A 16,132-nucleotide genomic window follows, 5' to 3' on the forward strand; every position below is an offset into this window, starting at 1 on the left:
TTCTTTATTTATGTGAAAGAGTACCTAAATACACTGCTTGGAAACCATTTTATATGTGTTGACAATAAACTGCATTACATTACAAAGAAAGCTATACAAATTCCCAAGCTATTTTTAGAATACTTAAAGTGGATGTAAACCCAATGTCATCCTTTCTAATCTACTGCCATAGGGGTTATCTATAAGGATATACATGCCTCCTGCATGTATCTTTGCCTGTCAAATGTCTCCCCTCTGTCTGTTATGAGAGCCGAAAAACTGCATATTCTGTGTGGGTGGGTCTGTTGTCTGGAGCTCGGTGGGTGGAGTCGTGATGTTAGTAGACTCCCCGCCCACCTCTACACTCCCCTTGTCAATATGCATTTTCTCCTGTGTATTTCTTACACTGAACTTCTGTTATGATCTCTAACATCCAGTGAAAAGACAGGAAAGTAACCACATGACTTCAGCATGCCCGATTATGCTGAGGTGTGGAACATCCAATCCTGGCAGAGCAGCAGAAGAAAGGAGTGGGAGGAAATTAAAAATAATGCATGTCTTAAGCTAGTGCGCGAGATATGTAAATCACCTGTCACTCACAGCAAGGGGGAGGATTTGACAAAGTTTTTCTCTGTTTGTCAAGATTTATCTCACTGAACAATAAAAGAGGATTGCTCAGAGATGGATTAACTCTTTGTGGCAAGACTGGGCTCAAATGATAGGAAATCTTATACTCTATATTATGACATAAAAAAAAAATTTCGGGTTTACATCCACTTTAATATTTGTCATTTGTAGGAAATAGGTGCCACTTATATCCAGCAAAAGGAGGCTACAATGGCATTTTCCTGCACAGTGATTTCCAGTTGTGCTGTGAATAGCCTGTAAAAGTTGATTTTTAAGTAAAGGAAAACATATGTTAAAAAAAGAAATTGCTTAAAAAATATGGTTTCCCTTTAACTCAATGGACTGTGCAGAGACTGCATTTATGGTAATGAAAATACAGTTGAGTATGTAGCTTCAGATTAACTGGTATCTAATGTCATTAACATGACATGACTTTCTACACTACTTAAAATTCTGTAAATGAAAAATTGTAAATGTTTGTTCCGTAAATGAAAAACGAATTTACCATATAAAAAGAAAAGTCAGCACATTTTTACTAAGCTAACAAATATTCTAAAATTTTTGATTATATGAAACCCAACAGTTTGTCTTGTGCTAACATTCTCCTGACCAGCTATGTTATCTTATAGTTATTAACCATCATAGCTAGAGCTGTGCATTTATGCACTGCATGTGTCATTGTCAGCATACTATTGCCAAATGACTGTTCACGCTCGCACCAAAAAGCTCCCACTCATGTTTTTACGTGAATCATGGTTCCCACTACCATTATTTCTTGTCTTACTATAAAAATGTATTATTAAAAAAAATTAAAATTCACATGGGGCTAATTTATAAAGTGCTAACACCACCTTGAAGTATAAAGCAAGGTGAAGGTACAAATTAGCATCAAGCTCAACAGGCATAGGATTATCCACCATGGTGAGTTGAAATAACACATCTGGTAGACTATCTACAGAAATGAACAGAAAACAGAGGTCCACAAAAATGTAGTTTTTGGTTCTGAGGCATAAAGAATCAGTAGTGCATAGAAATTCAACTCAATTCAACCACTTTTATGTAGGAGACATATATGGTGTGCAATGGAAGAAGGAGGAGAATTGTTAACAGGCCTGCTCACCCCCCCTATAAGGAAAGGAGGTACAGGTCAAATCCTGGGTAATGGGTTATGACTAAGGCCTTATAGGCTGAAACGCATCAACTGTTCTCATTTGCGTTTGGTCACTGTGGCTTGTCAATAAATATTACACTTTTTAAGAGAAATCACCGGAGTGCGGATCATCTTTTCCTCATTTCCCTACTCAGCCAGCGACTGTGGATCGAGCACCCGGGATCTCTGCTTTCTATGTGATGTATGGGTAGTAGCACTGACTTTTTTGTTTATATACAGGTCAAATCCTGCAGGTAGTAAGTGAGATGGTCAGGGTTGCCAATTGGTGATCACAACTTTTGCCTGTTAATTCCTTTCCTATTACTAGTTATCAAGCATAACTTCCTTTATGCAGGGTCATTATAATTAGATATCTCTGTATAGATATTTGCAAGGAAATGTAGGATTATATCCATTTAAATTTTAAATCCCTGCTTACTACTATTAAAACTAAGATTGAAATTTGACCTAAGCTCCTGATTGGTATAGACGTATTAAACTTGGTAAAATGATTAATTTCCCCCAAATGCCTAAATATTCAGTGGCATTCTCTTAGCTATTTTCCCTTGACATATCAAGGGAAATAATCATATATTAAAGTGTTAAATGCTCTACTTTTTTCTCTACTTTTTATTTGGGGCTCCAGCAGATCCAAACTAAACTGGTCCACTCTGAAACATCATAAGGATTTGAGAGGCTTGGCCCTGCCAGACTTTACCTTGGGTTTGCAGACTTCTCATATCTTCCACTGGTGCCCCACTGACCCCCCCCCAGTTTATGCACCTCATAGCCCCTGACAATACTACCCCTTCCCTACACTCTCTTTCTATTACTGTATTCACTGCAGTTTTAAAGGGTACACAGGCCTACTGTTCTTTAAACTGATGTTGACTCAGTTACTAAAACTGGAGAGTGCAAAATCGGGTGCAGCTCTGCATAGAAACCAATCAGCTTCCAGTTGTTTTTTTGTCAAATCTTAATTGAACAAGCTGAAGTTAGAAGCTGATTGACTACCGTGCACAGCTTCACCAGATTTTGCACTCTCTAGTTTTAGTAAATCAACCCCAGTGCCTCAAGCTATGGGACATAGCCCTGTCCAAACTAGGTATTCCGGAAGTTAATAGTTGCACTCCACTTTCAGATTCAATCTTTGCCTCATCTTTGTATGGTATCACATTCTGAGCTCTGATGTAAACATAGGGGTTGATTTCCTAAAACTGGAGAGCGCAAAATCGGGTGCAGCTCTGCATAGAAACCAAACAGCTTCCATTTTTTTTGTCAAGGCTCAATCGAACAAGCTGAAGTTAGAAGCTGATATGACTACCATGCACAGCTGCACCAGATTTTGCACTCTCCAGTTTTAGTAAATCAACGCCATAATATCATTCATTTAGCTCAGATCTTAACTAGGGGGCAAATCAAATATTTATCAGATCTAAAGATAAATTAAATTTGTCAAATACTTTACTTTCCTTATACCTTCAACTTACACATGCGGTCGCCATGTGCAGATAATCATTTGACTTGATTTAGAATTCCATTAGACGCAACTCCAACTTGATTTTGACCATTGGCATTATGTGTTTAGGTCTGATGTACTCCGTCTGCAGTACCATATCCTCATTTATATAGCAGCTGATAGAGGGCTCATTGGGATCCCTTACCAGTTACCAAATTAGGTTTTTGCAAGACACCTACCAGCCTTTTTGTTAATTTTATCTGTGGCTGTTATCTTAAAATATATGCTTTTATATTTATATTTATTTAGGGTAGACCTATGTAGCAAATATGTGCTTCAACAAAGTGAACTGTTGAAGGGATCCTTGGGGCCCCTACCAGTTCACTATTGTACCTTGTAGATTTAAAGAAAAGCCACAGGTCCCAAGCTGCTCAATATCTGACCTTACAAAAATAGAAAACATCTGAGTTTACTATTGGAACAAAGTTTGTGAATGTGCCCCACCACTGTCATTCATCATTACATGCTAACTAAACTAATGAGAAATATTACAAATGTAAGCAGAATCTTGTTTCTCATCAAGATGTTACTGGATGTCTGGGTGAATGCCTCCCAAAATGTGATCTGATCCTCCTGTAAGCCATAATAATGCCATAAGTATTTAACAAACCTGCACAACATTTTGAAAGCCATATCTTTACTTACCAAAGGTTGAAACAAACAAGGCTGGTTAAAAACCATGCAGACACCTATTCATAGCACTTCTGAATTCTACCCTATTAAGTAAACAGGTACAACTTACAATTTATCAATAACTTCAAACAGACTGTTGCTGATTGATGAAAATGTGTGATATCTTTGTTTCTATCCATGCATATTTGTGGGATGTCCTGCTTGAATAGAATCAAATCCCGAGGCAACATTTATATGCAATTTTTTTTTTTTTTTTTTTTTTTTTTTTTTTTTTTCTTGTCAAAAGAAGTTTATTGAGTATACAATGTTATAAAGATACATAAAGTAAGTTTACAAGGATCTATAAAGTAAGCTCATTGTTTTACAGTAGGGTTTATATAGGTAAATATCATGAAATTTCAAATATTAAACATTGGGTTCACGTAAACCTAAATTAAAGATATATATCCTTTCCTTAGTTACTTTTGTAGGTATTTAAATGATTTATACCTACTATACATATTGTTTACAAGTAGAGTGTATATAGGTCAAATAAATTCTGATAATGAGCTTTAATCGTAAGGTGGAGAAAAGGAAAGAGAAAGAAGAAAAAGGGTTGAAAGGTAGAGGTATGGTCCACAAGGTTGTCCCGCTCGTCAGTTTATTATTCTTTTTAGTTCTCTTTGAAGCCTTAGAATGGGTGTCTCTGTAAGTCATTTAATCTGTTACCATGGCAACAGGACAGAGTCATTGAAGTTTGACAGGAACTGTTGTTTTATCCAAGGATGCCAAAGTTTTTCAAATTTTGGAATTTGATTTTGATCGATGGCTACCATCTTAGCATGGGACATTGTATTATTCATTCTGTGAATTGTTTCTGCTAGTACCAATGTAGGAGATTTCCATGCCTTGGCCACTGTTTGTTTTGCAGCCGTTATTAGTTGGATCATAAGTTTGAATTGAGAGAGTGTTAACCATTCCGGTTTTAGATTAAGTAAAGTTAAATATGGATCTGGTTGTATTATTTTTTTAAATATTTTAGATGCAATCACGAAGACTTCCTTCCAGAAGGTTTGGATTACTGGGCACGTCCACCATATGTGTAAATATGTGCCTATTTCTGGGCATCCTCGAAAACAAAGAGCTGAGGTATTAGGTGAATATTTTGCCACTCTAGCGGGTACAAGGTACCAGCGAGTTAGGACTTTATAATTTGTCTCCAGTGCTAAGATGTTGGGTGAGGATGACTTAGATGTGAGCCATATGTTAGACCAGTCCGTGTCTTCTAAAGTTCGTCCCAGGTCCTCCTCCCACCTCTGAACGTAAGAGGGTCTATTAAGATTTGCTACTCCATATAATTGATTATAAAGTGATGAAATTGTACCTTTAGCAAATGGATCTTTTGTACAGATTGATTCAAAAATGGATAATTGGGATAATGGTGTATCCCCCTTTAGGAATGGTGTATAGAAATTTTTGATTTGGAGATATCTGAATATCTCAGAGTTTGGTAGATCATATTTTTCTCTAAGCGATGGGAATGAAAGGAATGATTTAGATGCTATGAAGTCATTTAGTGTCTGAATGCCTGATGTTGTCCAAGCTTTAAAAGAATTTGGGTAGATCCATGCCGGATAAAAGGCCGGATTTCTGATAAAAGAAAGGAGAGGATTGTGTGGAGATTGTAACTGATATTTGGTTTTTAGTTTATCCCAGAGAGATAAGAAGTGTTTAGTTATGGGATTATGAATTTTAAAGCGGTCTTTAGGATCAAGCCATAATAAATTTGATATTAATAGAGGGTCATTTTCTGAAGCCTCTATAAATACCCATAATGGGATTTCCTGTTTTGCATGGTATTTGGACAGACTGGCCAAATGTGCTGCTCTGTAGTAGTTAGTAAAATTAGGGTATCCCAGGCCTCCTTTATTTTTGGGAAGATGTAGTGTGTGTATAGGTATACGTGGTTTAGAAGAGCCCCATATAAACGAAGTTGCTCTTTTTTGTACTATTCTCAAAAAATAGGAAGGAATTGGAATAGGGAGGACTCTGAATAGATAAAGCAATTTGGGTAGAATAGTCATTTTGATTGCATTAATCTTCCCTATCCAGGATAAAGGAAGTTGCGACCATTGTTTTATTAGATTTGTGATCTGTCTTAATACAGGAGGATAATTGGTTGAGAATAAGTCAGAATGAGATGCTGTTAAATGAATTCCAAGATATGGGATTGATTTTTCTGCCCATGTGAATGGGAGTGCAGCCCTAGCCGGGATCAATTCCATGTTTGTGAGTGAAATATTAAGCACTAGGCATTTCTTAGGATTAATCATAAGGCCGGATAGGGCTGCAAATCCATCAAGAGCTGGTATTAAGTTAAGACCAGAGACCTGTGGTGATGATAGAAAAAGTAATATATCGTCTGCAAATATACATAATTTGTGTGTAATACCTCCTACTTCAATGCCAGTTATAGTTTGGTTTGTTCTGATGTATTGGGCCATGGGTTCGAGTATAAGGGCAAATAATAAGGGAGATAATGGGCAACCCTGTCGGGTACCTCTTTCGATATTAAAGGCTTCAGATTTGTATCCAGCATATTTTATATAGGCTTTGGGTTTATTATATAATGCTTTGATCCATGTTAAAAAGTGGGGTCCAAAACCCCATTTTTGTAATGAATATTGCATATATTGCCAGGATACTGTGTCAAATGCCCTCTTAATATCGAGAGATAGAAAACATAAAGGGATTTTCCGTTTTTTAGCAATATGTGCCAATAACACTGCCCTGCGTATATTATCGCCTGCCTGTCTATTTGGCATGAAGCCTACTTGATCTCTATGTATTAATTTTCCTATAATGCTATTGAGGCGTTTTGCTATTATTTTTGCTAATAATTTAATATCGAGGTTTAACAGAGAGATAGGCCGATAATTCACACAGGAAGTATCATCAGAAAGGGGTTTTGGGATCATACAAACAATTGCCATTAGTGTTTCTTGCCGAAAAGAATGTCCATCTAGAAGTTTGTTAAAAGTTTCAGTGAGAATGGGAGAGAGTATTTCTGAGAATGTTTTATAGTATAAAGCCGAGTAGCCGTCTGGGCCTGGTCTTTTGTTAAGTTTTAGGTCTTTTATGGCGTTAGCAACTTCATCTATAGTTATAGGCTCATCCAAACTGCTTTTTTGATTCTGAGATAACTCAGGTAAGGTTATTTTTGAGAAGAAGGATTCAGCCTCTGTAGGATTAAATTCATTGTTTGTCTTGTATAAAGTTGCGAGATGTGAGTGAAATTTATGGACTATTTTAACTGGATTACAAGTGTAAACATTTTTTGATAATTTCAAACGTATTGGTTTGAAAGATTTGTTAGTTGAATTTAATGCCCGAGCCAAATATGTACCTGGTTTGTTTGTATTCATGTAGAAATTGTGTTTGGAGCGTTTGAGGGATTTATCAACTGACTCCGTGAGAAATAGATCGTATTCCAATCTAGATTTTTCCAGATGAGATTTTGTACTCTGAGATGGATTATCTTGAAATGATATGTAGGCTGCATTAAAATTGAGTTCTAGTTTTTTTGCTAGATTTTTGCGTTCCCGTTTAAATAGTGCCATTTGTCTTTGTATTGTACCACGCAAGACAGGCTTATGAGCTTCCCACAGTGTTATTGGGGAAATGTCTGTTGTATTATTAATTGATATGTATTCCTTTAAAGCTTGTTCAATGGCCATCTGATGTAGTGGGTGTTTGAGTATTATGTCCGGTAAGTACCACGTTGGGTCATGCGCTTTTGGTATGGCTGAGGCTATAGTAGTGTATACTGCATTATGGTCAGACCACGGAATCGGAATTATATCTGTTGCAATAATTTCTGGTATCATTCCTATTGTTAGAAAAATATGATCTATTCTGGTGAAGGTTTGATGAGGGTGCGAGAAATAAGTGAATTTCTTTTTCATTGGGTTACTTTCTCTCCATGAATCTACCAGATTGTATTTGGAAAGAAGTTGAGAAAAAGGTAATCTAGAGGTTATTTTGGATGGTGTAAAAGGTGATTTATCTAGAAATGGGAGGAGGACCTGGTTCGAATCCCCACACATTATCACTGTTCCTATTTTGTGTGTATTAATCACTTGTAATATATGTGAGAGGAATGGTGTAGGTTGTTTGTTAGGAGCGTAGTAGGAAATCACCGTGATTGCTGTATCCATTATATAACCCATGAGTATCAGGTATCTACCTTCTGGGTCTTTAATTTCTGATGATAAGGTGAATGGTGTGGATCGGTGAAATGCAATTAGAGTTCCCCTTTGTTTGGTACAGGCAGAAGCCGTGTAAATTTGTTGATAAAAAGGAGAAATATATTTTGGAGTAGAATCTTTGGTGAAGTGTGTTTCTTGGAGGCATACTATGTGAGCCTTCTTGTTATGGAAAGTACGGAAGGCTTTGGTCCTTTTTTGAGGGACATTTATTCCCTGAACATTCAGGGAAAGTATATTCAGTGGTGCCATGGCAATAGATCAAATAGTTTTGACTTACTTTTTGTTATGCAGAGCTGACTGCGCAGATCAACCTGTGTGGACTGAAGAGATGAATAGATAGAAAAGAAACCAGTGAATTCTGGAGTAAAGAGTAAACAAAAAACATATGAGATTAGAAGATACATTGTATAAATTATTTTTTGCAAGTAATCACAATTTACCCGTGAAAGAGAATAAATATCTCTCTCAGGGGAATAAGTGCCTTCGTCACACTCCCACATAATATGGTTGGGAGAATGAGGAGGGCTAATGGGGGTACACGGATCTTCCGCTTACAGGAGAGAAGTGCTATGTCAAAAGACATCAAAATGATGTTTCATTAATTGGAGTGCAGAATATAGTTTTTGTTGAAATTATTTATTCCAGGGTGGTTGTATATGGTTAGTCTTGCCCTAGGCTAAATAATTCAGTTAGAAAGGTACTGTTAATAACTTTGGTATTGATGAAGATAGTTTGAATTATTTTGGGATTTTAACCCTTTTAGAGTAAACAATTACATATTTTATTCATATGTAACTGTTTAGATATGTTAACTCATAAAATAGAGGTTGTATTGCTTCAGATTAGAATAAACAAAAACATAATTCTAGGAACTAGTTAGGTAATAATATATTTGTTTTAAGAAAAGAAAGAAAAAGCTTCCATTACTTCTGGATTATTGAATATATTTGTCCTAAAAAGTAATAAATCTATTGTTATTACTTGATAATATATAACTGAACAAGAATTTCCTTATTTCACTTATATATTCTAAGGCTATATGAATCAGAAGTAATAAGAAATATAACTGGAATGTAACATGATACCACACAGTGTGTGACTATCAGAATGCAGTTACATTCAGTTATAAATATAGGTTTTTTATAGAGAACCATCTCTTAGTATAATAAATGAAGAGATATCAGGAATTAGGATGTCAGTCCATTGAATCTTCTTGGTCCATGGATGATGTGGCATAACGGCCTCTTTTGTGAGAATGATGATTCCCATTTTGTTCTGAAATTTTCTGGGTGCTGCCTGAAGGTGAAGATGATGCCATTCTTCTGTGTGTGGGAGTGTTGCTGCTTGTGGGTTCTGTCAGATTTAATTTTAAAAGGGTTTGTTGTAGTTCATCTGCTGATCTGCTTCTGTAAATTGTACCTTGGTAGTTAAATCTGACTGAAAAGGGGAAGCCCCATTGATACATAATGTTGTGGCGTTGCAGTTCCATTAGTTGGGGTTTCATGGATCGTCTTTTAGTAATAGTAAGTTGGGATAGGTCAGCAAAAATTTGATAATTGTGTCCTTGAAAATTAAGTTCCTTTTTTTCTCTTGCAGCAATTAGTATTTGTTCTTTTGTTCTGTAATAATGAAATTTTGTGATTATATCACGTGGGGGTCCATCTTTCTTTTTGGCTGTGAGGGCTCTGTGTACTCTGTCCAGTTCTAAACGTTCAATAGGGATATCTGGCTTTAGTTCTTGTAATAGAGCAGTAATAGTAGATTGCAGGTCTGTCACAGTTTCAGGTATTCCCCTTATGCGCAAGTTTGAACGTCTGGCTCTATTTTCGTAATCTTCGAGCTTAGTTTGAAGTATTAAATTCTCTTTTTTTAATTGTTCTAATTCTGTTATATTTTCTTGGGTTGTAATTTCAATTTCATCCATTTTTATTTCTAAGGCTGCGGTGCGGTTTCCCAGCTCTCTTATTTCTTTGGTTAGGCTTTTTGTTATTTGGTCTGAGGTTTGTTTTAAAGCCTTATGAAGCATCTTTTCAAATTGTAATAATATTACTGGGGATACTGAGGAGGCTTGTGGAGAAGTTTGTGAGAGGATTTGTTCTGTATCTGACTCAAATGGAGAGTCTTGCTGTGACATTTTCTGTCTGTGAGAGCGCCCTGGTGCTGTATCTTGTGAGGTGACTGGAGCTGCTTCAGCTGCAGTGAGTGCCTGTGAGCTCTTTGTGAGGTGATTTTTATTTCTGCCACGGCTTCCTCCCAGTACCATATTTCCTGCCCAAACTTTCACAGTTTGTTCCCTTGGGCAAAAAGGTTCAAATGGATACCTTTTGAGCCTGCAGGCTCCGCTTTGTCCTTCTCTTCTCTCCTCAGCGGTGTGGAGCTCTAACAATGCATGTCTGCTCTGCTAGGCTCCGCCTCCTGCCCCATTTATATGCAATTTTAACCAGACTCGGACTTGGCCATTCAAAAATGCAAGCTTTTCTGTGATTATTGTTAATTCATTCTTTTGTTTTGAATTACTCCCATAATACATGACCCTTCTTTGATTTGAGTTTAGGGTCAGAGGGAGGCCATTTGGTATTCAGCTGGAGAATTTCCTGATACAGCAGTTTTGTTTCTGCAAAGTGTAATGTTTGACACCTTTCTCAAAAAGTTTATTATTATTCCATTAGTGCTACAGTATGAAATATCTAGATGGTCTTTAGCAGGTTCGAGATGGGCAGCATTTCTGGCTTTGTTTGGTCATGTACAAATAAAACCAGTTTCGGGCAGTTTTTTTTCCTAAGGTAGGCTTGTGAATAAAGATGTTATCAAGAAAAAAGAATTCTTGAGAGGTTCTTGGCCACCTGTTGAAGGACTATGTAGAGATCAGGGGCGTTGCTAGGTCTACAAAAGATCTGGGGCTAGAGCCCATAGCAGTAAGGTAAAGATTATATTAAAATATATTTGTATTATATTATATATATTATCATTACATCAGGGTCCCTCCCCCTACATCAGGGTCCCCAGAGAGCTTCCCCTTTACATCAGGGTCCCCAGAGAGCTTCCCCCTTACATCAAGGTCCCCAGAGAGCCTTCCTCTTACATCAGAGTCCCCAGGGAGCCTCCCCACTTACATCAGGGTCCCAAGAGAGCCTCCCTCTTACATCAGAGTCCCCAGAGAGCCTCCCCCTTGCATCAGGGTCCCCAGAAGCCTTCCCCACTTACATCAGGGTCCCCAGAGAGCCCCTCCTTACCTCAGAGTCCCCAGGGAACTCCCCCTTGCACCAGGGTCCCCAGAGAGCCCCTCACTTACATCAGGGTCCCCAAAGAGCCCCCTTACTTTAGGGTCCCCAGAGAGCCTCCCCCTTACATCAGGGTCCCTGGAGAGCCCCCCTCCCTACATCAGGGTCCCCAGAGAACCCCTTCCTTACATAAGGGTCCCCAGAGAGCCATTTCCTTATATCAGGGTCCCCAGAGAGCCCCTACTTACATCAGGGTCCCCAGAGAGCCTCCCCCTTACATCAGGGTCCCCGGAGAGCCCCCTCCCTACATCAGGGTCCCCAGAGAACCCCTTCCTTACATAAGGGTTCCCAGAGAGCCATTTCCTTATATCAGGGTCCCCAGAGAGCCCCTACTTACATCAGGGTCCCCAGAGAGCCTCCCCCTTGTATCAGGGTCCCCAAAGAGGCCTCCCTTGCATCAGGGTCCCCAGAGAGCCTCCCCCTTACAATAGGGTCCCCAGAGAGCCCACCTTACATCAGGGTCCCCAGAGAGCCCCTCCTTACCTCAGAGTAAGGAGGGGCTCTCTGGGGACCCTGATGTAAGGTGGGCTCTCTGGGGACCCTGATGTAAGGGGGAGGCTTTCTGGGGACCCTGATGCAAGGGGGAGGCTCTCTGGGGACCCTAATGTAAGTGTAAGTCCCCAGAGAGCCTCCCCACTTACATCAGGGTCCCCAGAGAGCCTCCCTCTTACATCAGAGTCCCCAGAGAGCCTCCCTGTTGCATCAGGGTCCCCAGAGAGCCTCCCTGTTGCATCAGGGTCCCCAGAGAGCCTCCCTCTTGCATCAGGGTCCCCGAAGAGCCTCCCCCACTTACATCAGGGTCCCTAGTGAGCTCCTTCCTTACACCAGGGTCCCCAGAGTGCTGTCCCATTACATCAGGGTCCCCAGAGAGCCTCCCCTTGTATCAGGGTCCCCAGAGAGGCCTCCCTTGAATCAGGGTCCCCAGAGAGCCCTCCTTACATCAGAGTCCCCAGAGAGCCTCCCCTTACATTAGGGTCCCCAGAAAGCCTCCCCCACTTACATTAGGGTCCCCAGAGAGCCCCTCCTTACCTCAGGGTCCCCAGGGAGCTCCCCCTTGCATCAGGGTCCCCAGAGAGCCCCCCACTTACATCAGGGTCCCCAAAGAGCCCCCTTTACTTTAGGGTCCCCAGAGAGCCTCCCCCTTACATCAGGGTCCCCAGAGAGCCCCCCTTACATCAGGATCCCCAGAGAGCCCCTCCTTACCTCAGAGTCCCCAGAGAAACCCCCCTTGCATCAGGGTCCCCAGAGAGACTCCCCCTTGTATCAGGGTCCCAAGAGAGGCCTCCCTTGTATCAGGGTCCCCAGAGAGCCTCCCCTTTACATCAGGGTCCCCAGAGAGCCTGCCCTTACATTAGGGTCCCCAGAGAGCCCCTCCTTACCTCAGAGTCCCCAGAGAGACCCCCTTGCATCAGGGTCCCCAGAGAGACCCCCACTTGCATCAGGGTCCCCAGAGAGCCCCCTCTACATCAGGGTCCCGAGAGAGCCTCCCCTTACATCAGGGTCCCCAGAGAGCCTCCCCCTTACATCAGGGTCCCCAGAGAGCCCCTTCCTTACATCAGGGTTTCCAGAGAGCCCCCTCCTTACATCAGGGTCCCAAGAGAGCCCCCTCCTTACATCAGGGTCCCCAGAGAGCCCCTTACTTACATCAGGGTCCCCAGGGAGCCCCTACTTACATCAGGGTCCCCAGTGAGCTCCTTCCTTACATCAGGGTCCCCAGAGAGCCGTCCCCTTACATCAGGGTCCCCAGAGAGCCTCCCCCTTGTATCAGGGTCCCCAGAGAGGCCCCCTTACATCAGGGTCCCCAGAGAGCCCCTCCTTACCTCAGAGTCCCCAGAGAGCCTCCCCCTTGCATCAGGGTCTCCAGAGAGCCTCCCCCTTGTATCAGGGTCCCCAGAGAGGCCTCCCTTGCATTAGGGTCCCCAGAGAGCCTCCCCCTTACATCAGGGTCCCCAGAGAGCCCCCCTTACATCAGGGTCCCCAGAGAGCCCCCCACTTACATCAGGGTCCCCAAAGAGCCCCCTTTACTTTAGGGTCCCCAGAGAGCCTCCCCCTTACATCAGGGTCCCCAGAGAGCCCCCCTTACATCAGGATCCCCAGAGAGCCCCTCCTTACCTCAGAGTCCCCAGAGAAACCCCCCTTGCATCAGGGTCCCCAGAGAGACTCCCCCTTGTATCAGGGTCCCAAGAGAGGCCTCCCTTGTATCAGGGTCCCCAGAGAGCCTCCCCTTTACATCAGGGTCCCCAGACAGCCCCCCTTACATCAGGGTCCCCAGAGAGCCCCTCCTTACATCAGAGTCCCCAGAGAGCCTGCCCTTACATTAGGGTCCCCAGAGAGCCCCTCCTTACCTCAGAGTCCCCAGAGAGACCCCCTTGCATCAGGGTCCCCAGAGAGACCCCCACTTGCATCAGGGTCCCCAGAGAGCCCCCTCTACATCAGGGTCCCGAGAGAGCCTCCCCTTACATCAGGGTCCCCAGAGAGCCTCCCCCTTACATCAGGGTCCCCAGAGAGCCCCTTCCTTACATCAGGGTTTCCAGAGAGCCCCCTCCTTACATCAGGGTCCCAAGAGAGCCCCCTCCTTACATCAGGGTCCCCAGAGAGCCCCTTACTTACATCAGGGTCCCCAGGGAGCCCCTACTTACATCAGGGTCCCCAGTGAGCTCCTTCCTTACATCAGGGTCCCCAGAGAGCCATCCTCTTACATCAGGGTCCCCAGAGAGCCTCCCCCTTGTATCAGGGTCCCCAGAGAGGCCCCCTTACATCAGGGTCCCCAGAGAGCCCCTCCTTACCTCAGAGTCCCCAGAGAGCCTCCCCCTTGCATCAGGGTCTCCAGAGAGCCTCCCCCTTGTATCAGGGTCCCCAGAGAGGCCTCCCTTGCATTAGGGTCCCCAGAGAGCCTCCCCCTTACATCAGGGTCCCCAGAGAGCCCCCCTTACATCAGGGTCCCCAGAGAGCCCCTCCTTACATCAAAGTCCCAAGAGAGCCTCCCCTTACATTAGGGTCCCCAGAGAGCCCCTCCTTACCTCAGAGTCCCCAGAGAGACCCCTCTTGCATCAGGGTCCCCAGTGAGACCCCCACTTGCATCAGAGTCCCCAAAGAGCACCCCTCTACATCAGGGTCCCCAGAGAGCCTCCCCCTTACATCAGGGTCCCCAGAGAGCTCCTTCCTTACATCAGGGTTTCCAGAGAACCCCTTCTTTACAGCAGGGTTTCCAGAGAGCCCCTTCTTTACATCAGGGTTTCCAGAGAGCCCCTTCCTTACATCAGGGTCCCCAGAGAGCCCCTTACTTACATCAGGGCCCCAGGGAGCCCCTACTTACATCAGGGTCCCCAGTGAGCTCCTTCCTTACATCAGGGTCCCCAGAGAGCCTCCCCCTTGTATCAGGGTCCCCAGAGAGGCCCCCCTTGCATCAGGGTCCCCAGAGAGCCCCCCTTACATCAGGGCCCCCAGAGAGACCCCCCTTGCATCAGGGTCCCCAGAGAGCCCCCCCCCTTGTATCAGGGTCCCCAGAGAGGCCTCCCTTGCATCAGGGTCCCCAGAGAGCCTCCCCCTTACATCAGGATCCCCAGAGAGCCCCCCTTACATCAGGGTCCCCAGAGAGCCCCTCCTTACATCAGAGTCCCCAGAGAGCCTTCCCTTACATTAGGGTCCCCAGAGAGCCCCTCCTTACCTCAGAGTCCCCAGAGAGACCCCCCTTGCATCAGGGTCCCCAGAGAGGCCCCCACTTGCATCAGGGTCCCCAGAGAGCCCCCTCTACATCAAGGTCCCAAGAGAGCCTCCCCTTACATCAGGGTCCCCAGAGAGGCCTCCCTTGCATTAGGGTCCCCAGAGAGCCTCCCCCTTACATCAGGGTCCCCAGAGAACCCCCCTTACATCAGGGTCCCCAGAGAGCCCCTCCTTACATCAAAGTCCCAAGAGAGCCTCCCCTTACATTAGGGTCCCCAGAGAGCCCCTCCTTACCTCAGAGTCCCCAGAGAGACCCCTCTTGCATCAGGGTCCCCAGTGAGACCCCCACTTGCATCAGAGTCCCCAAAGAGCACCCCTCTACATCAGGGTCCCCAGAGAGCCTCCCCCTTACATCAGGGTCCCCAGAGAGCTCCTTCCTTACATCAGGGTTTCCAGAGAGCCCCTTCTTTACACCAGGGTTTCCAGAGAGCCCCTTCCTTACATCAGGGTCCCCAGAGAGCCCCTTACTTACATCAGGGCCCCAGGGAGCCCCTACTTACATCAGGGTCCCCAGTGAGCTCCTTCCTTACATCAGGGTCCCCAGAGAGCCTCCCCCTTGTATCAGGGTCCCCAGAGAGGCCCCCCTTGCATCAGGGTCCCCAGAGAGCCCCCCTTACATCAGGGCCCCCAGAGAGACCCCCCTTGCATCAGGGTCCCCAGAGAGCCCCCCCCTTGTATCAGGGTCCCCAGAGAGGCCTCCCTTGCATCAGGGTCCCCAGAGAGCCTCCCCCTTACATCAGGATCCCCAGAGAGCCCCCCTTACATCAGGGTCCCCAGAGAGCCCCTCCTTACATCAGAGTCCCCAGAGAGCCTTCCCTTACATTAGGGTCCCCAGAGAGCCCCTCCTTACCTCAGAGTCCCCAGAGAGACCCCCCTTGCATCAGGGTCCCCAGAGAGACCCCCACTTGCATCAGGGTCCCCAGAGAGCCCCCTCTACATCAAGGTCCCAAGAGAGCCTCCCCTTACATCAGGG

At 44.1% G+C, this 16,132-nt stretch overlaps 1 protein-coding gene across 1 annotated transcript in view; it reads left to right on the forward strand.

Moving 5' to 3' along the window:
- The window catches only part of LOC141139518 (uncharacterized), a 199,944-nt gene that overhangs the window by 66,251 nt on the left and 117,561 nt on the right, over window positions 1–16,132 (forward strand). The gene's annotated exons all lie outside the window — the stretch shown is intronic.

Source organism: Aquarana catesbeiana, linkage group LG04 (genome assembly GCF_042186555.1).
Source record: "Aquarana catesbeiana isolate 2022-GZ linkage group LG04, ASM4218655v1, whole genome shotgun sequence".
Lineage (NCBI taxonomy): Eukaryota > Metazoa > Chordata > Amphibia > Anura > Ranidae > Aquarana > Aquarana catesbeiana.